Raw genomic sequence first — 25,675 nt, forward strand, 5'->3', positions numbered from 1 at the left:
TATATACATAAAGAATAAAGCAGATAGTACCCTCAGCTTCCTAAGTAAAACTCATACTCATGGTCAACATTGAGACCACACTCAACCGCTTTAAGTCTAATCAGCCAAAGTACCTCACGCTTCCTCAAAGCCAACAGTCTATTGCCCCCTCGTGGGTCTGATTTAATGTGGTCAATCCCATGGTAACTGAAGATATGTTGGTCCTTATTCTCAAAATTCTGAACAATGTGTGACGCAATTGGGTATCTTGTATCACCATTCTTTAGAGCCCTAAAGTGTTCAGCAATTCTCTCCCTGAGCCTCCTCTTGGTACTCCCTACATAAATCTTGCCACATTTGCATGAGATCACATATACCACATAGGCTGTGTCACAATTAATAAACATACCAATAGTATATTTACCAGAGCTATTGTATTCAAAACACAGCACCTTTTTCATCGCCCATCTACATGATATACATCTTCCACACTTGTAGAAGCCTTTGAAGCTGCTCAACCAGTCTGATTTATTATGTTTAGTAGGGTAACTAGGACTCAACAAGTTCTTCAGTGTTGTCCCTCTTCTAAAAGTCACACTAGGTCTTTCATAAATAAACGATTTTAAGTCATTATCTACACAGAGTAGGTGCCAATGTTTATTTAATATAGTAAATAGCTTAGAACTATCCATCCCATAATTAGTTATTAGTCTTACCTTTTGATCTGATGGTCTACCCGTTTTGTTCCCTCTGATCAGTGTGGTCTCTCTCTTCACTTTTCTCACTCTCGATACAGCTTTAGTAACCACATTCTGTTTATAACCACGATTAGAAAATCTTGACGACATATCAACTATATTCTGTTCAAATTCAGTATCAGATGAACAATTACGTCTAGCTCTTATTAGTTCGCCATAAGGTATGGCTCTCTTCTGATAATTTGGATGGCAGCTCTCAGCATGCAAAATCGAGTTACAACTTGTGGGTTTACGAAACATTCGACTTAGTATCTTGGTCCCTTCCACATACAACTCCACATCCAAGAAAGTAATCCTCTGCATATCATAAGAGGTGGTGAATTTCAAGTTACATGTGTTATCATTTAAAAAGTCGAAAAAACCTTTCAGTTTCTCGACTGTGCCAGTCCATATCATCAAACAGTCGTCGATGAAACGACCCCAATAGTGTATATAGGGGGTCCACTCAGTTCCCTCAGGGCCCCAGATTCGCTCCGCCTCGTACCAACCCATAAATAGGTTGGCAAAAGACGGAGCAAATCTAGAACCCATCGCGGTCCCCAAGCGTTGCCTGTACCACTGTCCCTCAAATAAAAACAGACCTAGACGGACTTGACGAAACGTGCGTTGGCTGCGAATATCTTATGAGGACATTTGGATTGAATGTACAAGAAGACTGGACATTAAAAGATATAGTGGAAACTATATAAAGACTATTTGTTACATGATTGAGTGCTCGGAGGATCACAGTAATTGTTTGGACCTTTTGGTTGTCTTGGTGACTGTGGTAACCAGTCCCCCACCTCCTCCTGAGCACCTGACTGATTTATTGCCTTATTACTTGTACCTTGACTTGTGCTGTGCGCTCTTCTATTCCGTTACCAATATATAATTTCTGTATTTGTGGGGTTAGAGCTGCCGCTGAGGTTATATAATGAATAGAGACAAGGAAGCTGAGACGTTATTTGGGAATTTAGCTGCAGGAGGTACCATTAGGAAAGCTATGGGACCTCCAGCAGATACTAAGAAAGAAGGCCTCAGAGCCAAATTCGTGAAACTTGAACTATTGAAACGTACTGAGCTAAGTAAATGGTGGGATGCTGCCACTTTAAAACAATACTTGATATTGAATAGGATTCCACGGGGGTTGAGATCACATACAATACCGACCTATGAGGATTTGGAACCGGATTTATACGATATCTGGGAGAAGGAACTGAATAATAGTTCACGAAATCTTATACAGATTCTCATTGATAATGCAGAAAGGAAGATAGCAAAATTACTGGTGGAGATCAGTAAAACTGAAGAGGATATAAAAGAGATGAATCTACCAGAACCTACCGTTAAGAATTATTTAGTTCTAGATGAGAAACTAAATACTTTACAAATGGAGATCAAGCAAAGGAAAGCGCAGAAACTAAGGAGGGACGAGAGAGATTATAATACAGGGAGAGTTTATACCTTTGCAAAGAGGTTTGACTATTTAGTAAAAAAAGATTCTTCTAACGTAGTGAGTGGTGGCACCCCTGTAATGAGTGATACTGATGCATCTTCAGTGATATCCAGCAGTGAGAATGGAGATGCTCCAGAGCTAGTCCCGACTACTGAGAATACTAATTTTTTTGGGGAGGTACAAAGACTAAGGAAGGGCAATCGGGACTTAGAACTGAGAAACAGAGATTTACAGTCAAAAAGACAAGGAGAGGCAGTAGGGGGGGTAGGAGATCCAGGGGCAAGAATCAGGACCCTGAGATCGTGGAAACAATGACAACCAATAATGAGTCCATTGCATGTGACATAGAAGTGATCAATCTATCATCTTGTGAATTGTCTGACAATATGGTGACTGTCCTTAAGAAAGGTCTAGGCTTTTGTCCAGCTACGAATTTAGATTGGTGTATGCTTAAAATAGATCTTTTTAAATTTGTAAGGAATCTGAAAATAAAGAAATACTTTGCGAATGTACCAGTGAAACACAAACAGTCATCTAATAAAATCCTTAGCGAAATCACAATACAAGAATTGAAAGATACTCAACTTCTTTTATCACTTACTGAGAGGGAAGACGATCCAGTAACCATGCAGACACTTATTGAAGACCTTGAGATTTCAAGATTTCAGAGGGAAGAGAGTGGGTTAAGAGTAAAGTCCAAATGGACTCCACAGCTTATACCAGGGAATACCATTGATACATTCTATAAGTTGGTATGTACAGATATTGACAAGGCGATTGATAGGTCGAGATTAGGGAGCACCAGAATACCTCGAGATAATCTTACACTTGGGGAGAGAAAGGCCTTACATGAGCTTATTAACAATAAAGCAATTACAATACGGACTGCAGACAAAGGTGGAAACATAGTTGTGCAAAATACCACCGACTATAATGATGAGATCCTCTCTCAACTCAATGAAATTTTGTACTATGAGAAATTGCCCACCAATCCAATTCCAGACTTAATTGTCAAGATTAATGGTGAAATCAAACAATGGTATGACCTAACATTGTTAGATCATGATGAATATTTTTACCTTTTGTTAAGTACACCAAGATCACCTTGCCTGTATACTCTTCCGAAAGTCCACAAATGCCGGGACAAACCGCCAGGTCGGCCTATTGTCTCCGGCATTTGTGGCCCAACTGAGCGATTATCTGAGTTTATTGATTGCTTTTTGAGACAATACGTGTACAATCTACCGTCTTTTATTGAAGATACTAAGCACATACTCAATCTACTTGAAGACATTGTATGGGAGGAAGGCATGGTACTAGTTACACTGGATGTGGTATCCCTTTATACCATTATTGATCATGATATGGGTATACGTGCATTGGACCATTTCCTCAGTACAAGACCAGCAGAATTGTTTGACCATACTCAAATGATTTTGCGGATGACTAAACTTGTACTGGAGAACAATGTGTTTTTATTTGAGGGACAGTGGTACAGGCAACGCTTGGGGACCGCGATGGGTTCTAGATTTGCTCCGTCTTTTGCCAACCTATTTATGGGTTGGTACGAGGCGGAGCGAATCTGGGGCCCTGAGGGAACTGAGTGGACCCCCTATATACACTATTGGGGTCGTTTCATCGACGACTGTTTGATGATATGGACTGGCACAGTCGAGAAACTGAAAGGTTTTTTCGACTTTTTAAATGATAACACATGTAACTTGAAATTCACCACCTCTTATGATATGCAGAGGATTACTTTCTTGGATGTGGAGTTGTATGTGGAAGGGACCAAGATACTAAGTCGAATGTTTCGTAAACCCACAAGTTGTAACTCGATTTTGCATGCTGAGAGCTGCCATCCAAATTATCAGAAGAGAGCCATACCTTATGGCGAACTAATAAGAGCTAGACGTAATTGTTCATCTGATACTGAATTTGAACAGAATATAGTTGATATGTCGTCAAGATTTTCTAATCGTGGTTATAAACAGAATGTGGTTACTAAAGCTGTATCGAGAGTGAGAAAAGTGAAGAGAGAGACCACACTGATCAGAGGGAACAAAACGGGTAGACCATCAGATCAAAAGGTAAGACTAATAACTAATTATGGGATGGATAGTTCTAAGCTATTTACTATATTAAATAAACATTGGCACCTACTCTGTGTAGATAATGACTTAAAATCGTTTATTTATGAAAGACCTAGTGTGACTTTTAGAAGAGGGACAACACTGAAGAACTTGTTGAGTCCTAGTTACCCTACTAAACATAATAAATCAGACTGGTTGAGCAGCTTCAAAGGCTTCTACAAGTGTGGAAGATGTATATCATGTAGATGGGCGATGAAAAAGGTGCTGTGTTTTGAATACAATAGCTCTGGTAAATATACTATTGGTATGTTTATTAATTGTGACACAGCCTATGTGGTATATGTGATCTCATGCAAATGTGGCAAGATTTATGTAGGGAGTACCAAGAGGAGGCTCAGGGAGAGAATTGCTGAACACTTTAGGGCTCTAAAGAATGGTGATACAAGATACCCAATTGCGTCACACATTGTTCAGAATTTTGAGAATAAGGACCAACATATCTTCAGTTACCATGGGATTGACCACATTAAATCAGACCCACGAGGGGGCAATAGACTGTTGGCTTTGAGGAAGCGTGAGGTACTTTGGCTGATTAGACTTAAAGCGGTTGAGTGTGGTCTCAATGTTGACCATGAGTATGAGTTTTACTTAGGAAGCTGAGGGTACTATCTGCTTTATTCTTTATGTATATAAATGTCTCCGAACGCCAACAACTCTGTATGATGAGAAAGTACAATGACTTATAGAGCTTGTGTATATGAATGATATGGTGTATAGAGGTCGAATTTTGAATCGTTTGTGACTTTTAGGAAACTTGCTGCCTCACGTAATTGTCTTTTTCTTGGTGATTAATTTAATTTGATGCATGCCATGTGAAGATGACCATGGGAAAAGGTGGTGGTATATCTGAGGACTCCCGAGGCTTGCAGGTTATAGAGACTGTTAGTTAGGAATAGTTGCGTAAACATCGTAAATCAGACTGTGGGCAAGACAATTGCAATCTAAATTCTTCTTTAACTTGTTTATCTATTCAGATGAGATTATAACTATAAAATGGTATAATAACTATGGTTCCAAATGAGAGAATTAAAAACGGGATATCGTCTCTTATAGTGAATTTGCTGAGTTAATATTAGGGCGCAGATATTTAAACAATATAAATAATATGTGAAGTTGGCACTCGTGCTAACACTAATGTTAGGATATCATAATACTAGTTACGACTTACTACGTAATGGCACTTGTATGAGAATTCGCGTTAAAGAATTGGACACTACAAGATGGCGCCCGTGCAATGTAATATAAATTGCCACTCCAAGATGGCACCCGCGCTGGACGCCGAAGTCGGGATACTCCAGGCAGACTGTTGGTAAGAACGCCATATGAATATTATCGTGCAATTACTTATTATAGAGGCTTTTGAGACTACTTGGATATCCTGTTACATACATATATCCAATCTTTATTGTTTCCTATTAGACACGAACACGTGGGCAAACTATGTGAAACTGGAAGATATTTGTAATACGGGGAAATGCTGATATAGAATTACAAGGTGAGCATAGAATATACATATGCAGTCTGTTGCAACTTTGTTTAGACTTTGGAAGCTAGAATTGAGAATACTGAGGACGCTGTTATTTTACCATAGGTAGTGACGGAGTCACTTGACATAAAGATACATTGGACTAGGATTTACTCGGATGTTGGAGTATTATGATTTGGTGTGCGCGCCACGGGAATATTATCGTGCAATTACTTACCATATGATTTGGTGAGTGTTACAATTGGTTACCTATAATTTTATTGCCCACAGTGATTTACCAGTTATTACCAGAATAGTCTGAGACCCATGTTTAGTACTTGACAGTAGTATCTGATAATTGTATTTACAGATGTGGAGATATATACTTGAAATATAACAGGTCTACTACATGTGGATTAATTGAGCGTGGATACGCCACTGGGAATAGGTGAGTGTTCAAGCAGTTAGAGCGTTGAGACTTATCAGATAACCTGTAGGCTAAGGTTGTTATCAGTGACCGAAACCTTTTACCCTGTACTGAAGTACTTTGCATATGACTCGTATGTAATTATAGTTTTGAACTTTGTGATATATCTGATTTGTATTCAATGACGTGATTTACACGGATTTGGTAAAAGTGGGTTTTCTTTAAATAACCAATCTGTTAGTATTTGTAAATACATATTGGACCTAAGTTATGGTCGAATGAACTATTAAGAATGATTAATAGTTAATTTATGGAAAATGTAAACTGCATTTATTTTGCTATCTCTAACGAGTGTGAATTGAAACTGATTGTGTGTATTTGGGTTGCAGCCCTGAGGAAGTCATTAGTCCTAGACGGACTTGACGAAACGTGCGTTGGCTGCGAATATCTTATGAGGACATTTGGATTGAATGTACAAGAAGACTGGACATTAAAAGATATAGTGGAAACTATATAAAGACTATTTGTTACATGATTGAGTGCTCGGAGGATCACAGTAATTGTTTGGACCTTTTGGTTGTCTTGGTGACTGTGGTAACCAGTCCCCCACCTCCTCCTGAGCACCTGACTGATTTATTGCCTTATTACTTGTACCTTGACTTGTGCTGTGCGCTCTTCTATTCCGTTACCAATATATAATTTCTATATCTTGGTTTTCTGTCTTTCTGTAGTTGCATTTTCAACAAAAGTTATTACAGTGCTTAGCCAGAGCACTTCTGGAGGCCCTATTGCACCTAGGGTGCACTTTCCCTGTTTGCAACATGGTGCACCTTTAAAAAAAGTGTTCCAAGCGCAAACAGAGAAAGGGCACCCTATTACATTGAATGCGATGTCCCCAAGGCATCCGCAAATTAGTGCTGCCTTTAGGGCAGCACATTAAGTGAAAAACTGATCGACTTTGATGCCGTCGCTTTGGTTTCACTCTGCAGGTGGCAACCCTCCTGCACTTTTAGGAAGGGAGAAAGAGTTTTTTGCAGGCGGCTGCAGTGAGTGACTGAATCTGCCTGCAAGGGCATGTCTGGGGGATCCATGGGATCCCATTCCCATTTCTCCAGGGGGCTGCCATCAGGGGGCGCACTGATAGCTCATCACTTTTAGTGCACATTCTAACAGCTTCTTTGCCTCTGCACCCTCATCTAATATAGGGCACAGGTGCAGAGGAAAAGGGTTTCCCTCATTTGCATGGGACCACGCTCTCATGAAAATAAGGGAACATCCTCTAGTAATAGCACTGGTGCTATATGTGCATCAGTGCTATCTGTATTACAGTAAGGGCTGTATAAGCATCTGCAGCCCTCTCTGGAATATCTGGGGCAAATGTAATGCCCCGCTGGTCAACATGTCACACTTAGCAATTTTTTGTTTGTTTTTTGCTTGAGACCCCCATGATTTACAAGGCAATTACAATGGGGTTGAAAATGTATTGGATATCCTTTCATAAATAAGGCAGATGTTCTATTGTCTTGAAGATGGATACCATGTATTGGATAGGCACTACCAAAAAGCTTTCAGTGGACAAGGTCTTTGCCCAAATTTGAGGTCAAGGTCATGAGAAAAAGGCCTGGCTGAAGGCCCGGCCCTGCACTCAAGCCAGACTGTAGATGGTAAACTGCTGTTGGGTTATGTCTATGAAAATATAGGGAACAGCTATCACTACGCCGGCCATACGCTTGACCCCGTCTTCTCATCCAGCAAGCACATCTCCGTCAGCCACGCCACCGGACTCCACTGGACCGACCACAGCTGCGTCCACTTCAGCTTCAGAAGAACTACGGCCCACCACCACCCGCAACAGGTTCCCCGCCGAAGCTGGAGCAAGATCACCGCCGAACAGCTCACCGCCTCCCTCAACCAGAACACCCCCACCAGCACAACGGACCCCAACGAAGCAGCCAGCAACCTCACCAAGTGGCTGACGGCCTGCGCCGATGACCTTGCACCACTAAAGAACCCTACCAGCAGACCCGGCAGCAGGAAAACCCCCTGGTTCACCAACGAACTCAAGGAATCCAAGAAGAACTGCCACACCCTCGAGAAAGCCTGGCGGCTCGACCACACCACAGACAACAGGACCGCCCTCAAGCACGCCACCCGCAAACACCACCAGCTGATCCGCGCAACCAAGAAGACGGCACTCAAAGAACGACTGGACAACAACGCCCACGACAGTAAGGAACTCTTCAGCATCGTCAAAGAGTTCTCCAACCCCAGCGCCGGAAATAACGACATCACTTCCTCGCAAGACCTCTGCAACTCACTCGCCTCGTTCTTCCACCGCAAGATCGTCGACATACACAACAGCTTCGACGCACAGACCACGCACCCTACCACCGAACCAACGCCCGCCACCACCACCCTCTGCAACTGGACCCCGATCAGCACCGAAGACACCACCTGCAAGATGAACTCCATCCACTCCGGATCACCAACCGACCCATGCCCACACCACATCAACAAAGCTGACGCCATTATCGCACCCCATCTCCGAGACATCATCACCTCCTCCTTCCACACCGCCACCTTCCCAGAGAGCTGGAAGCACACCGAGCTGACCGCCCTCCTGAAGAAACCAACGGCGGACCCCACCGACCTCAAGAACTACCGTCCCATCTCACTCCTTCCTTTTCCGGCCAAAGTCATCGAGAAGACCGTCAACAGACAGCTTGCCACCTTCCTTGAGACGAACGGATCCCTCGACCCCTCACAGTCCGGGTTCTGGGCCAACCACAGCACCGAGACCGCCCTAATCGCAGCCATCGACGACATCAGAACCCTGATTGACAACGGGGAAACAACGGCCCTCATCCTCCTGGACCTCTCTGCGGCGTTCGACACTGTCTGCCACCGCACCCTAGTTCAACGCCTCAGCAACATCGGAATCCGAGAGAAAGCACTGGAGTGGATCATCTCGTTCCTCGCCGGAAGAACCCAGCGAGTCCGCCTCCCTCCGTTCAGATCCGAGGCCACCGAAGTCATCTGCGGCGTACCACAAGGATCTTCACTCAGTCCAACCCTCTTCAACGTCTACATGAGCCCCCTCGCAGCCATCGCACGACAACACAACCTCAACATCATCTCCTACGCCAATGACACCCAGCTGATCCTCTCCCTCACCAACGACCCCACCACCGCCAGAGCCAACCTACACGAAGGGATGAAAGACGTCGCCAACTGGATGAAGAACAGCCGCCTTAAACTGAACTCAGACAAGACGGAAGTCCTCATCCTGGGATCATCACCCTCCGCCTGGGACGACTCCTGGTGGCCCCCGGCCCTGGGCACCGCTCCCAAACCAACGGACCACGCACGCAACCTGGGCTTCATCCTGGACTCCTCCCTGTCGATGACCAGACAAGTCAACGCCGTCTCATCTTCATGCTTCCACACCCTGCGCATGCTCCGCAAGATCTTCAGATGGATCCCCACCGACACCAGGAAGACCGTCACCCAGGCACTCGTCACCAGCCGATTGGACTACGGGAACACCCTCTACGCCGGAACCACAGCCAAACTTCAAAAAAGACTCCAACGCATCCAGAACGCCTCCGCACGACTCATCCTGGACATCCCTCGACACAGCCACATCACCGGACACCTGAGAGACCTGCACTGGCTCCCCGTCAGCAAGAGAATCACGTTCAGACTCCTCACCCACGCACACAAGGCTCTCCACGACCTGGGGCCCAAGTACCTCAACGACCGCCTGACCTTCTACACCCCCACCCGCCAGCTGCGATCGACCAGCCACGCCCTCGCCACCATACCACGCATCCGCAGAGCCACCGCCGGAGGAAGATCCTTCTCCTACCTGGCGGCCAAGACTTGGAACTCCCTCCCCACCCACCTACGGCGAACCCAAGACCATCTCTCCTTCAGGAAGCAGCTCAAGACCTGGCTGTTCGAGCAGTAACTTACCCCTCTCCCCCAGCGCCTTGAGACCCTCCCGGGTGAGTAGCGCACTCTACAAATGCCGTGATTGATTGATTGATTGACTGTGCTTGGCCAAAGGTCAGGTGAAGTGAACTACATCCACTTTGGGGCTAAGCTTCAAACCTGGATTTAATCAGACCCTGCTGTCAATGTCCAATGTGTGCATCCAAAGACCTTGCTCAGTAAGTTGTATCCTTACTGGGACTTGATGTGGGGCCTGACTGAAAGCTAGGCACAGTGTTCAATTTCTGATGTGGTTGGCTAAATACAATAGACACTTGGCTCTGTCCATGGGTCATGAGAATAGGGCCTAGTTACGGGTGAGTTGATTTGATAAGTCACAAGGGATGTTACTAATGGGATGTTGCCTCTTGTAAGGTATTGGATTATTATTTAGGGTGGGTGTATATTAACCTGAGGTCAACTCCCCGGTTTCTATGTGATCCCTATGGAGTTGACATCGTTGCATGTTAGCAAAACTCTTGATAGTGCTACTTGCACCAAACTGGACAATGTTGAGGTCCTGAAGTATAGAGACTTCCTCCCGGAAATTTACCTTGAACCTCCTTGCCAGGAGCTCCACACCAGGCAAAAGCGTATTTGTGACCCCTCAATCCCCCGGGGTCATTAACAAACCAAACTCACAGTCACATATTTGAACACCCGTTCTCTGGTCAAACACCAATTAGAAATCTTTCAGCTCCTGGACACCGATAAACCGGATATACTTCTTCTCACCTAAACTTGGCTCACTGAAAAGTCTACTCCCGATATATTAGCAGTGGTACCCAACAGCTAATACATACTTCAGTCTAAAAGGGTCACGGAGAAAGTAGGGGAGAGGTCGCAGCAATTATACATCAAAAACTACAGTTTACATCGCTAGTGGTTGCGGGTCTACCATCAGTCCACAACCTAATTTTAAAACTTGATTTTCCCCATTCCCCCCTTATCTGTGTATTGTTCTATAGACCCCCATATCATATGCCACTATTCTCCCACCTACTGGGTGAAATGATCTCCAAATTAGTCATTAACTATGCAAAAATACTTATAATTTGAGACTTCACTTATTGGACCAGTGATATTATGGCGGGTACCAGTTCTGAACTGACAGATCTACTTTCTGAGCTGAATTGTATTCAGCATGTGAATGCGGCAACTCTTGTTAAAGGTCATACTCTTGACCAAGTTTGGACATCTAATCTGATGGTCTCTAATTTAAGGATCTCCCCTTGTGCTTAGTCAGATCACCACTTTATAACATTTATCCTCCCCAATGTTCACTTAACTAAGACCCATCCGAAGGTAGGCAGCATCTCCAGAAATTCTAGATGCTCCAATATGGGAGATTTCTGCACCCTGCTAGCTACTACATCTCCACCAGAGCAGCGGTCTGTTAACAACCAAGCAGAAAGAATCAAATCTTGGCTCGAATTTGCCATCAAAAGCTTTGCTCCCGTTAAGAAAATCAAAACATTGAGACCTCACGATGCTCAAAACTGGTTCTCTGACAACTTGAAACTTAAGAAACTTGTCCTGCGTCAAGCAGAACGTAACTGGAGAAGAAATTACTCCTCTGACAAAAAAGATGCATTTTTGGCCCAGCGAAAAGAATACAAAAATGCTATTTTGCAAACTAAGGCTGCCTATTTCTCTAATAAGATATTAAGCTCTGCTAACAAATCCAAGGAATGCTGTGCTATTGTGGATGAACTATCCAAGCCTGATAGGGTCACAGCAAAGCCTACTCCCACTCAAGCCCTATGTGACTCCCTCAACACTTATTTTATCTAAAAAAATGGCCATTATCTAATCTAGTATTCCTACTAACACTCCTCCCGTGGCCCCACCATCTATATATAGGAACCCTCTACTACTAGATCAGTTCTCATCTATTTCTAGGGAAGTCTTTTTTAGCCACCTAAAGAGGTTGGATCTGGCTCCACCACTGATTGTAGCACCCCGCACATATTACAGGAAGCCTTTCTTACTTTCCCGGATCCTCCTCTTGCACTCCTTAATAACTCCCTCAAGCAGAGTATTGTCCCAAATGTATTTAAAGAGGCGGAAATTGTCCCAAACTTAGAGAAACCTGTTCGGACCCCCTAGCCCCCACAAATTACCGCCCTATCTTTCTGCTCCCCTATTTGGCTAAGGTTCTGGAAGCACATATGTCTAGCTGCTTCAGCTCCTTTATCGAACGTTCTCACAATCTCGACCCTCACCAGGCTGGCTTCCAACTGGCTCACTTCACTGAGACCGTTATTCTTATGGTCGTGGATGATCATAGGAGAGGGGGCGATAGGGGCATTACCCAGGCCCTGGTTCTCCTTGATCTCTCTGCATTCTTTGACACCGTCAACCATAATATTTTGGCCGATTGTGTCAGCAATGCTGGGATCCGCGGCCTGGCTCTCGAGTGGCCTCTATCTTTTGTCAGTAGTCACACTTAGGCTGTCCGTCTCGCTCATATCTCTTCCCCCAAAATGAAAGAGGCTGGTGGAGTGCCACAGGGCTCTTCTCTCTCGCTGCTTCTTTTTAATCTGTTCCTACTGCCCCTGATCCACTCCTGGGAGAAAGGAAGGTCAGTACCTTCAACTATGCTGACGACCGCCAATTGATATTTGACATCAATCAATCAGCATCTTCTGTTCTCAATTTCCAATCCACCTTGCGATTTATAAGTGAGTGGATGAAGTTTGCAAATCGGAGTTGATGAACAGTCACTACCTGAAGATGAACCCTGATAAAACGGAGCTGATCCTTATTGGTGGGCCAGCTAACCCCTGTAACTCCAATTTCTGGCCACCCGACTTTGAAAACCTCCCACTCCCAGCATGCTCAATTAAAAGTCTGGGCATCACCATCAGCAGTGATCTATCAGTGAATGCCCAGATTGGGACAGTAGTCTCTTCCTGCTTCTTCCAGCTGTGAAGGATCAGGAAGATTAGTAGATTTCTTACTATAGAAGCCCTGACCCAAGTTGTCCTGGCCCTAGTCATCTCCCGCATCGATTATGCCAATCAACTCTATGTAGGCATTCCGGCATATCAATTAAAACATCTGCAACTAGTGCAACACCAAGTGGCCAGATTGATTTACCATCAGCCCAAATGGCACCATGTTACGCCATTAATGGTAAGACTACACTGGCTTCCAGTAGCCAAACGTTGCGCATTTTAGATGGGGTGTATGATCTTCAAGGCTCTTTATGGCAACAGTTCGGCATTTATATCCACTCAGATTTAGCACTATGTCCCTCTTTGGGACCTTAGGTCTTCCCATCTGAATCTGCAAGCCATCCCATTGTTTAAACATAAGAAACACGGGGGACTAAGATTTGAGGTCTTGGCCCCTCAATTCTGGAATTCTCCCCCCTGTAATTAGATCACTGACCTCCTACACACAGTTTAGGAAACAGTTAAGGACCTGGCAGTTCCGATAAGCATATGACTAAATCTCCCATGCTGCAGTTCCCCTGGACCCCTGCTCCATGAATCCGCTTGGTGTACTTGCGCTGTACAAGTTCTTTTAACATAAAATAACATAACAGAGAAGACAGACTTATCTTGGGGCAATTTTGAAGTGTTTATGCAGTAAGCAAAGCAGTAATAAGGTCTAAACACCAAGTAATAAAAATACAAAACCTAATTCTAAAAATATTGTAAATGAACAAAATGACACTGAAAAGAAAAAATCCAAGAACCGGATACATGCATTTTTAAAGTTTTACATGATAATAGTGTCGAAAAGCATAACGTTCAGAGAGAAACCAATGGATATGGTGCAACCGAACCTAAGTACAATTAGATGCGTAGTCTCTTTTTTAGAGCTTGGAATACTTCAGTGCAGTAGTGGTTTCTTAATTAGGGCACTGGGGCCCCTCCCACATTCACCTGGTCTGCTACCTCTGTTAAAAAAATTTAAAAGTAACTCGGGCAGAGAGCACAAATAAACTATCTAATAAAGACCACAAGGCTGACTTACACTCACATGTAACAAAGGTCAGGCAATCAGGCCCTTACTGAGGCTTTAGGATCTAACAGAAATGACGTAATGACATTGGATTTACCATTCTTGCAGCCCTTCACCTTCGCTGCACGGCAGAGGCGCAACTGATTGTTGCTGTCTCAGGCGTTGTGGTAAGAAGACCTGCAACTGAGTACAGACTGTGAATTCTTTTGCAGGGCACATTTAGAGATAGTGCTAACGCGGGATTTCTGGTTACTAGTTATCTTACCAAATCCCAAACTATGTCGACTGAATCGTTGGTACCTGTCATTGAGTAAAAGGTAATCTAACAATAAGTCAATCAATTTTAAGAACTTACACCACTCTAAATGACCACTGACCAAATTTTAAGTTTCGAAGATTTAATATAAAGTCAAAGATAACTGAAGATACAAACTTCTCAAAATGAGATTCAGAAGATAAATCGGTATCACTATGAACATGAACTTTTTGAATAATCTGAGTCTGAAAAACAGAATAATAAGAACAAGCTCGAAAACCATAAGGGTTGCCAAAATGGATACAAGTTGTAACCTCAAAGTCATTACAGAAAGGAAAATTAAGGTTAGTCTGTCCCTACACTATACTAAGTGACATCCCTACTTAGCAAGATCTTTACCCCCCTAGGTGTCAGCCGTGGTGACTTCCTAAGAAGATCACGCACTTCTCTTTGTCTCTTCTCTGATAATGGGTCTCTCCTGATCAGCCTATCTGCCTACCCATCCGCTTCCTTAGGCTCCCAAAATCATCTGCTCTGCTCTCCTCCCGGGTCGCTTTCCCTAATACCAAATTACATTTCCAATAGAAACGCCCCTTGGGACGCCCCTCACGTGGTACATCTTTGCGCGGTAAACTCCATGATGGTACTCTTCAAGACCCTCGTTATAGTTGACCTTGATTCCCAGGCTTCTTCTCCAGTGCGCTGATACCCCCTGAAATTCCTGGAAACTCCTACAGGCCTGCGCCAGGCGCCACTGAACAAAGTCCCTTTCATTCGAGCTGATTAAGACCCTCGCACCTGCATACAGTTCGTCCTGCAGTGGGCCTCAAATTCCAGACTCCACCATATCTTTAGGTCGTAAAACACACTCAAAGCTCGGTGCTGGACACCTCTCGACTTCTTCCCTAACGAGCACATGGCAGTTCAAACGATATGACATTATCAGTTCAGGCCTACTTGATTTACATGAAGCAGGTCCCTGCACTCTTAAAACATTAACTTAATTTAAACAGCAACATTCTTAACTAGCATACGTTTCTAAAATAACACATCTATAAAGCATATATTTTAAACTTAATTTGATAATACATTTGTGGAAGAACCAGGTTAACTCCATCTCACATTATTTTAGCAGCACGTTTAGATTTGCTGTGAATTGCCCTAAGGCCTACACAATATACTGGATTTTTAGAGTTCTATTCAACTCTAACATGATTCCTTTAACATGAGAACATGAGGTTTTCATATTCATTCCAACATTTCTACATTAATCTCACACAGTTATGATTATTGTTACTCTACTTAAACATTCTATACATTTCACTACTGAATATAAGACACTCTGTGTATTTCACTTCTAAATATAAAACACTTGTGTGCAAAAGCATGTTTAAACTAACTACGTGCTTGTAAATATGGTGCACTTATACATTTTTCAGACTTGTGCTCTCTCAATCCCCCCTTTGATGACCTTCAGGGGTCAATACCATCAAGACACCATCACAAAATGTAGAACCCTTCAAAGTGAAGTCGTGGCAGTGCCACCTCTTTTCATTGTCTCTAATGCCTTTAGACTCCTGTATTGGGTGTCCTGCATCGCTGTCAACTTTTCCTCCTGTTTCCTCATAGTTCTCTGTAACCTATTTGCTCTATACCACTGATACAAACGCACCAATCCCCACAAAGTGATTACACAAATCACAATTATGATGATGGGTTTCAGTATGTACCAAACGATACCTTTTCCTAAGTTGGCAAACCAACTTCCAACTTTACCCATTCCATGTCCTACTTTTTCCCACACATTTATCTTTGTCAGATCCTCAATTTCGTAGTGTATGGCAGTGATGTTTCGTATATACTTCTCTAGAGGTTTTGAATTGTCTGGAATGTAAGTGCAGCACTCCTGGACCTTCAAAGCCTTACAGACTCCTCCCTCTTTAGCTAACAGAACGTCTAAAGCAAGTCGGTTCTGAAGAACCATTGCCCTAATCGATTGCATCTCACCTTCTATCAGCATCAATGATCTAGCAGTACTGGCAGATAGCCTATCTACGACTGTAGCTAACCTCCTGATCTTAATGTCATTCAATATCAGTCCTAAGAAAGGGAATGCAGCACCGAGTACATCTCCAACTACTTCTGCTGCACCCAGCCCTCTCTTCCACCTAGTTGGTATTTCTTTCTTTGTCGTTTCTAAATTCTCAACATGATATATTTTAGGGAAGACAACAGCCAGATAGCATGATCCGTACCAATTATCTGGTAGCTTCACATAGGCATTTCTTCCACATACAAATTATACATTTGGAATGGCTTGCATCCCTTTCAAAAAGTCCTTAGAGTAATACTCCAGTTGAAAGGCATGTTCACAATTGACTTGACCTACATAAAAATTCTCATAATAGGAGTAACTCCTGTGGATGCACAGTTTCCCCCGTTTCTCCTTATCTAAAGCAATTGGACCAATACTACCCTTTCTTTGATGTGCCCTTTCCTCCTTGGTCCAATCAGTTTCCCATTGTCCTGAGGCCTTCAGAATCTTCTGCCTCCTGTATCTAGTATCTACCTGCCCTATAAACTTTTTCTCAATTTCTGACACTTGACAAGTCAGATTGTTTCTTCGAGCATGTGAAGTATCTAATGTTTTCCATGGAATAAACCATTTGTGTAATCTGTCTTCGCTTTTGTAGTAGTCCCACTTGTTCAAATGCTTGAAATTCGGGACCTCTGGCAATGTCGAGTCGAAATTCGAGAAATAATACTCAAATCCTTCTCGTCCATAAAATATGCTCAACAACAAACTGCATGTGATTCCATATGTCAATGGAAGATGATGGTATCTGATACCCTCCTCCACAGAAGCTGGTAATTGCATACAAACGTAGCAATTCTTCACCTCCATGGCATCAACGTATTCATAAAGCAATTTAGCATAAGCATTTGACCTGTAATTTCCCTGTGACTCATCTGTGTGTAACCTTTTTATTTCTGCATCTAACAACGCTTTGTCTTTATCATTGATGTTTCCCTTATCATTAGCAATAGTGGTTCTTGGTGTTGAAACTCCCTTGACCTCCTTGACTGCAGCTGCATCTCTCTCATGTCCCACTATGTATGAAACAGTAACCACTAAAACTATCAGGGAAATTACCACTCCCAATAATGTGCCAACTATACATTTTGCCCTGCGGTTCGGGTTGCCAGCCTCCATGTTCTCAAACAGTGTAGTTCTTGACTTTCTTCCGGCATTCGCTTCTTCTTCTCTCTGTACAAAGTCTTTCTTTTACATCTTGTCCTTCTTTGGAACACTTGGAAGCCGTCAATTTACTCCGCAAAACATTTTTAAACGTAGCCCTTCTCCATCCGCTAAAAGGAAACCCCTACCAATTTTCTTCTTCCACTCGGCGCTAGGTTATCTTGCAGTAATTTTCAAAGTCCTTTCAAAAAGTCTTTTTACAACAAAGTGTTAGTCCAAAACAATGAGCATTCCAAGAGCTTCCACTACTCGCTCAAGCATTTCTAACCGAAGGAGCGTTCCCTCCAACACTGGATATCGTGAACAGCAAACTGGAAACTCAACTGTTTCTAAAATCAATTTTCTTATTCCGCTTAAGAGAGGAGGATAGACGATGTTGAGTGTCAGCAACCTTTCAGTCTCCGCCCCCGGTAGCAGGAACAGAATTTGTACAGTAATGATTGGGTCAGTTCTGATCAGGTTCACTTCCCTGACCCTCCCGGTTCTGTGCCCCACCGACATCTGCAACGAGGTAGGTCCAATCAGGAGTAGAGTATCTTCTACTAGGCACTCGCACCCTCCTTGATCTTCTAGGGCCCTCCTCAGTTCCCTCTTGGGTATCTTCCTCCTGATCCGAGTCTTCGGATATAGGAACAACTGTTTCTTCCTGGGCCGACCTCAAACTTAGCCTCCTGTCTCTTCCCGGCCAAGTGGCAGCCTCACACCTTGTTCTCCTATATCTCGTCATCACACTCGGTTCTTGATCACTTTGATACTGATCCGTGTCTGTTTCGTATTCACTGTTGCTCTCTCCTTCAGTTGCGTCTTCTGTCTCACTGCCGTTCTGCCTTCGCTCTTCTTCTGAATCCGATGCGTTCCCAACTTCTTCGACACCCCCTCAGCTGCCTCAATCCCTTCTTGCGACTCTTCTTCCACTTCCGGGTTTTCGTCTGGGATAGGAGCTGTTTCTTCTAGAGGTGCTGGAACTCTTCGAGTATGGGATGCATGGATCCAATTTGGTAGCCCCCCGCACTTCACCGCGGTGTTCGTTATCAGGATTACCTGAAAGGGCCCACGCCAGCGAACATCTAGGCAGTTCTTCCGGACGTGTTTTTTAACCAACACCCAGTCCCCTGGGTTCAGGTCATGACACAGGTTCCTCGATGCTGGAACTTCAGCCGCATGCACCTGAAGGGACACAGAATGGATGGCGTCAGACAGTCCTTTAACAATAATCCAAGATCAGATCATCTGTAATATTCAACAGGGCAGCAGTTGGAACTGTGGGAAGTCTCATGGCCCTCCCCATCAGAATCTCGTGTGGAGAGAGACCTGTCCTCCTGTCAGGGGTGCTGCGCATGCTCATAAGCACTAAAGGAAGAGCATCTGGCCAACTCAAAGATGTGGATGCCACTACTTTATCCAATCTATTCTTCAAAGTGCCGTTCACTTGTTCCACAATTCCTGAAGCTTCTGGTCGATAACTACAATGCAGCTTTTGATCGATATTCAGTGTGGAGCACAACATCTTCACTATTTCGCTGTTAAAATGTTTTCCTCTGTCCGATTCCAAAGAGGCAGGCACCCCGAAGCGCGGTATCAACTCCCTGAGCAACAATTTTGCCACTGTGAGTGTATCGCACCTACGTGTAGGGTACGCTTCAACCCATCTGGAAAATACGCATACTATCACCAACACATACCGAAGGCGATTTACTCTTGGCATTTCGATGAAATCTAGTTGCATTCTATTGAAAGGCCCCCCCGACCTCCCAATGTGACTCAGTGTGACTGGTGTTCGTTTACCTACGTTCAGTTGTTGGCAGGTAACACATCGCTTACATACTGATTCTGCTGCTATTCTAAATTTAGGGCAATACCAAGTTTGCCTAAACACTCTCATCATAGCATCCCTTCCTAGATGTACTGGACCATGTATTTCTCTCGCCATGGGATTAGCTAATTCTTCAGGTAACACAGCCCTCCCATCTGCTGAAACCCAAAAATCCATTTCACTTCGCACGCAACCTGCTATTTCCCAAGCCTTTTTCTCTGTTTCAGGTGCGTTCTCCTGCATTATTCTTAAATCCTCCCAAGTGTCTACAGTTTCTAACATCATGCTTAATTCTGTCTTTTCTTCAGCACCATCTATTTCCACTTTTGAAAACGAATAATCTTGTTCCGCACAATAACGTGCGACTTCATCAGCGTATCTGTTGCCTTGTGACACAAAATCTGTATTTTTAGTATGTGCTACACACTTTACTATTGCGATGTCAACTGGACCTTGTAATGCTTCTAACAACAATCTCACAAATTCTCCGTTTCGAATGGGCGAACCGGAGGAGGTCATGTAACCCCTCTGAGACCACAACTGCCCGAAATCATGAACCACACCGAAACCATATTGGCTGTCAGTGTATATGGTGACTCTCTTTCCGTTTCCTGCTATGCAGGCACGAGTTAGGGCAATGATTTCTGCTACCTGTGCGGAATGTACTCCTTCCAGGCAAGCGGCTTCCACAACTCCAGTAATGGTACAAACAGCATAAGCTGCTCTCAACCGACCAGTATCGTCCCTTAAACATGAGCCATCAACAAAATAAATTTCATCGGGGTCAGACAACGGCTCATCCACAATATCTGGTCTGGGTTTCGTGCATAGTTCAGTCACATCAAGGCAATCGTGGTCTTCACATCCTTCGCCTTCTATTACAGTAGGTAATGGCATTAAAGTAGCAGGATTCAAGACAGAGCATCTCCTGAGAGTCACGTTCTCCGCGGCAAGAATAACTTGCTCGTAGCGCGTGAGCCTACTATTGGTCAGATGCTGCGTCTTCGTCCTGGTCATTAACAATTCAACTGAATGTGGTTCATACACCACCACTGGATGTCGCATCACAATACTCTCGCTCCTTTCAATGCTGACACCCGTTGCAGCAACGGATTTGAGACATCCGGGCAACGCTGCGGCTACTGGATCTAATGTAGCCGAAAAATATGCAACTGGTCTACGGGCATTTCCGTGGGTCTGTGCCAAGACTGACAAAGCACATCCCTCTCTCTCACAGCAATAGAGTGAAAAAGACTTCTCGTAATCGGGCATTCCCAGAGCCGGAGCACGACACAAATCGTCTCTCAGCTGCAAGAACGCCACCAAGCATTCTTCATCCCATGGTACCGGATCACTCACCTCCTTGTGCGTCAGTTTCTGTAAGGGCTTTGCTTTCAGTGAAAAGTTAACTATCCACTGTCGGCAGTAACCCACCATTCCTAAGAACATTCTAACTTCTCTCTGTGTTGTAGGCGCATTCATCTTCATTATCGCCTCAATCCTCTCTGGGGACACCTTGCGTTTCCCTTTTTCTAACCGGTGCCCTAAATACTGTACTTCTGTCAGACAGTACTGCAACTTGCTCGGAGATACCTTATGTCCATTTTCAGCTAAATGGTTCAGTAAGGCAATTGAATCTGCTTTACAGGCTTCCTCTGTCTCTGACGCAACAAGTAGGTCATCTATGTACTGGACCAGAACCGAGTTCTGGGGTAGTACTAGATTTTCGAGATTCTTTTTCAACAACTGATTGAAGATGGATGGGCTGTCTGTGAATCCTTGTGGGATTCGACACCATGTTAAAACGCGATCTTCCATTTTAAAAGCAAAAAGATACCTGCTCTCTTCATCCAATGGGATTGAAAAGAAAGCCTGGCAAAGATCTATCACTGTGAACCATTCTGCTTGACATGGTATTTGAAACAGTATCACTGAAGGATTCGGTACCACGGGACAACATGAAACGACTATATTGTTAATTTTTCGCAAATCCTGCACTATCCTGAATTTCCCACTAGGTTTCTGCAAACCCATAATCGGGGAGTTACAAGGACTACCCACTATTTCTTTCAGTATTCCCTGTTGTATCATTGACTCGATCACAGGTTTTATCCCCGCAATCGTTTCCTGGGACAATTTGTATTGAGGCGTTCTTGGAAACTCGGCATTTGGTTTTACCAGTATTTTTACTGGTTCTACCCCTTTAATCAATCCTATTTCTTCTCCTGTGAAATCCCATACCTCTGACGCCACTGCATCTCGTAAGTCTTGGGGAAGATCTTCTACTGTCAGAGTAGGATATAGTTCTACACAGGATTTTGAATTGGCCACCTTAAAGGTAGCATCATCGTCGGTAGTCTGTACCTCCACTCCTTGCGGGGTGCAGTATATGGTGCAGTTCAATTTGCACAACAAATCCCTTCCTAACAGACATACCGGACTCGAGTCACAAACCACAAACTGATGCTCGTTCATATGGTTTCCTATCCTCACAGACACTGGTTCTGTCAAGGGACTAGTCATTCTTTTGTTCGCGACTCCTACCACCTGAATTGTTTCCCCTGACATCGGCAAGTCTGGGACCACCGCCGATCTCAGTGTTGATCGGGTAGCCCCAGTATCCACCAAGAACGTTGTGGGACACCCTGCCACTTCTGCCTCAACAAATGGCCCTCTTTGATCCACCTCTAGGACTGCCCCGAGGGTACAGTCCTCTTCACTGCTCACACGTTGTCCTGTCAATGGATCAATGTAATAACACTTTTCTTCCTCGATGAATAGAGGCATTTGTTTAAAGACCTTTCCCCCTGTCGCTACCTTCGGTGGCTGTGGGAACTGGGCCCGTGGAGCCGAAGTCCCCCCTTTTGCCACCTTGCCTCCTGGAACTGTCACCTTTGGAGTTGGGACTTCTTGAACCTGCTCTTCTACTTCTAGCTCTCCATTTTCAGGGTTAAAGGGACACTCGCGTCGCCAATGCCCCACCTGGTGACACTGATGGCACTTCGTCGTTTTCTTTAAAGTGGCAAAGTCTATCCTAGGTCTCTGCCCTTCTTCATTATCTTTGTTCTGACCGTTTGGTTTTCGTCCCATCCCCTGTTTCTGCTGGCCCCCCTTCCCAGCGGACTGCATTTGCACCACCATTAATTTCTCCTTTAAATTCTTAGCTTTAGAATCTATTTCGTCACTACAGTATCTCGCATAACGTAGAATCTCATCTAGTGGTTTGTTCTGCCAACAGATTAAATGTTGCTGTATCATCAAACAAATATCAGGTCTCAACCCCAAGACAAACTTTGACACAAACTGCCCTATCTCTTTGGGATCCATTACATCTAGTCCACTGTATTGCTTGAATGTTTTCAATAATCTTTCATAAAACTCGTGAACTGTCTCCTTGGGTTCTTGCCTCGTTCGGTCTATTTTCACCCAATCTATATCCTGTGGTGGTACCTTATCTTTCAACCAAGCTATTACCCTTTCATATTTTCGCATGACAATCTCGGACGGTCCATTAGTCCGAGCATCCCTCACTGGTTCAGTATTTGGCCATTCAACACTAGTCTTGCACGGGGTCCATAAATCAGATGGGACCACGATGTCAAACAACGTGTTCAAATCGATCCACAATACTTTCGAGATCTTGACAAACCTTTCTACCTGCTTATACCACTCTACTGGATTGTCCCTTAACTTCGGAAATGAGTTGGTAAATGCAGCTAAGTTTCCTCTACTCCAGGGCACATGTACATAATTTCCGTTTGATATTTCTCGCAAAGGGAATGCCTCCATGTGCATTACCCTTCCCTCGGGGGTCATCACATTTGCACTTCGTCTAACTGTGCCCTTTTTCGACCACCTTTCTTCCCATTTGTCCAATTCTCTCCACACTCTTATCCCTGATACCAGCTCTCTTATGTGTGTTTTTAATCCAGTAGTTCTCTTCTCATCTAGATCCTGGTCTGCGTACTGTAATCTGTGGTTACTCTGCAATGCCCTTGTCCTAGATAAATCCACGGCATACCTGTCTGCCAAATCAGTCAGTTTCTCATGAAATGCTCTAGCTTTCCTAGTAATATCCTTTGCCATGAACAATAACTCATCCTGTTCATACAATTCTATCCTTTCCAAAGGCAATGTTCCATCTATTATCTCATCAACATCTGATTTTAAACTAGTAACATCGAGCCTCTTTGCCTTAATTTCAGCTTTCAAGACACTCAATTTAGCTCCTCCATCCACATCTCTCCCATCCCAGCTCCGAGATCTACGTTTAGGTATAGGTGAGTTATAGGGAGTCCTCCCCTGTTCCCATCTCTCTTGGTCCCATGCCTTTCCATCTTCTCGAGGTGGGTGGTGAAACACTCCTTCATGCCTCATAACCCCTCTCTCCCCATCCTGGCTAGTTTCACGGGATACAGGGTAAGATGTTCCATTACTCCCTCTTTCTTCACTACTCCCCTGTGATTCCTGATTATTCGAGGCGTGGCGGGACCTATCGCTGTTCTCCTTTCTCCAATGTTGGACGTCTTCTCCGAGTACATGATGAAGGCACCTAAATCTATTCTGAAAAGCTCGTACCATTTCATCTCCTCCTTTCTCCCAGAGACGGGACATCTCCTCACACTCTACACTCCTACTATTTTGCTCCTGCTGTTCCCTCTCCTCCGTAGGACGTGTAACTCCTCTATTCTCCTGACTTTGGCCTTCCCGCCCCTGACTACTTTCGCTGGCCCCACAATGAGATACAGTCCCGTTACCTCTACTTTCCCATTCTGGTTCTGTTCTTGACCTATTACTCGGGGTTACTGCGGACCCATCCCATTCCCTCAAATCAGCTCTTAATTCTGTATAGGACTTTGGCCGCGGTCCCCTTAGGTCCATCAGTCCTCTCTGACCTCCCGGTCCTGTGTTGGGACCTACAGAGGTATCTAATGGGGTGTTCCACGTTACCGAACCTGGCAATTGCTTCCATGCATTTGTCACGTTATTCCTCCTTTCCATCTCGATCCTTTCTCTATCCAATTGCCTCTGTGCTTCCTCTCTATCTCTCTCTGGGTTATAGATCGATACTATAGGACCTATGGTAACAGGCACTTGAAGAGCATCTGGCAATCCAAAGGACTCAACCCTTTCGGTGGCTGGCGTTTTCTGCACCACAAACCTTCCCACTACACTCTGTACTGTGCTGGGTTGAGGCGTCTCCCCACCTTTGGTAGGTGTCCATTCCGATATAGGGAGTGGTGTATACCCCTCAATGGCATTCCCATCTTCCCTTGCGAGCCCTCTATCTTCTTTCACCCCCACTCTCGGAGGTGGTCTATCCATTAACAATCTGTTTATCAGATTGTCCTCCGACTCGCTTTCCTCGTCTTCTTCCATGAGGTTTCCTCCTCCTCCTGCCACCTCCCTCATCGGATACATTTTTTCCACCTCAATAACCTGTACCCTCCACCGCTTTGCTTCCTCATCCGATTTAGAATCTCGCACTGCTCTTACCGATCGCGTCAGTCTTTGTTGACGCCTGTTCAAATTTCTGTCGTGTGCAGCCCTAATCCATGCATTAAGGGCCCCAAACTGTGTTGGTCTGGGCGAGGGTTTCAATGAGGACATGGTTGCTTTTAGCCGATGTAACACCTCTAACTTAAACGTCCCGTACCTCGGGAACTGCATTTCCTCATTCCCTTCCGTAAGCTTATTCCAAGCCCCAATCCATAATATCGTATGCAGCCCCACATTCGTTGCCATATAATGAGCTGGTGTACCCTCCGGCGGAGCCTCTTCCCCGTAATAATGTTCACTTCGTTTACGTTTAAAAATCCCTTTCAAACACTTAAAACACTTCATGATTTCGCTCTTTCTCTGTGTTTGTTTACTTCCTGATGATATTCCACCAATCTCAGCCCCGTTCACACTAACTGGCCTATCCGTACGCGACTTTCCTCCGACGTCACTCTAGCCGCCCAACCAGAGCGCGGCTCTAGCTAACGTCACACCAACCGCTCAATCACAGCGCGGCTCTAGCCGACGTCACCCGTCCCCCTTCGCAGCAGTTCCCCTCCTTTCTCAGCTCGTCTCCTCGTTCATGCACGCGTCCCATTCATACTCTGAAAAAATGATTACTTCCGTCCAAGCGATCACCTTTCTTGACTGTACGCCCACAGT

Source organism: Lissotriton helveticus, chromosome 1_1 (genome assembly GCF_964261635.1).
Source record: "Lissotriton helveticus chromosome 1_1, aLisHel1.1, whole genome shotgun sequence".
Classification (NCBI taxonomy): domain Eukaryota; kingdom Metazoa; phylum Chordata; class Amphibia; order Caudata; family Salamandridae; genus Lissotriton; species Lissotriton helveticus.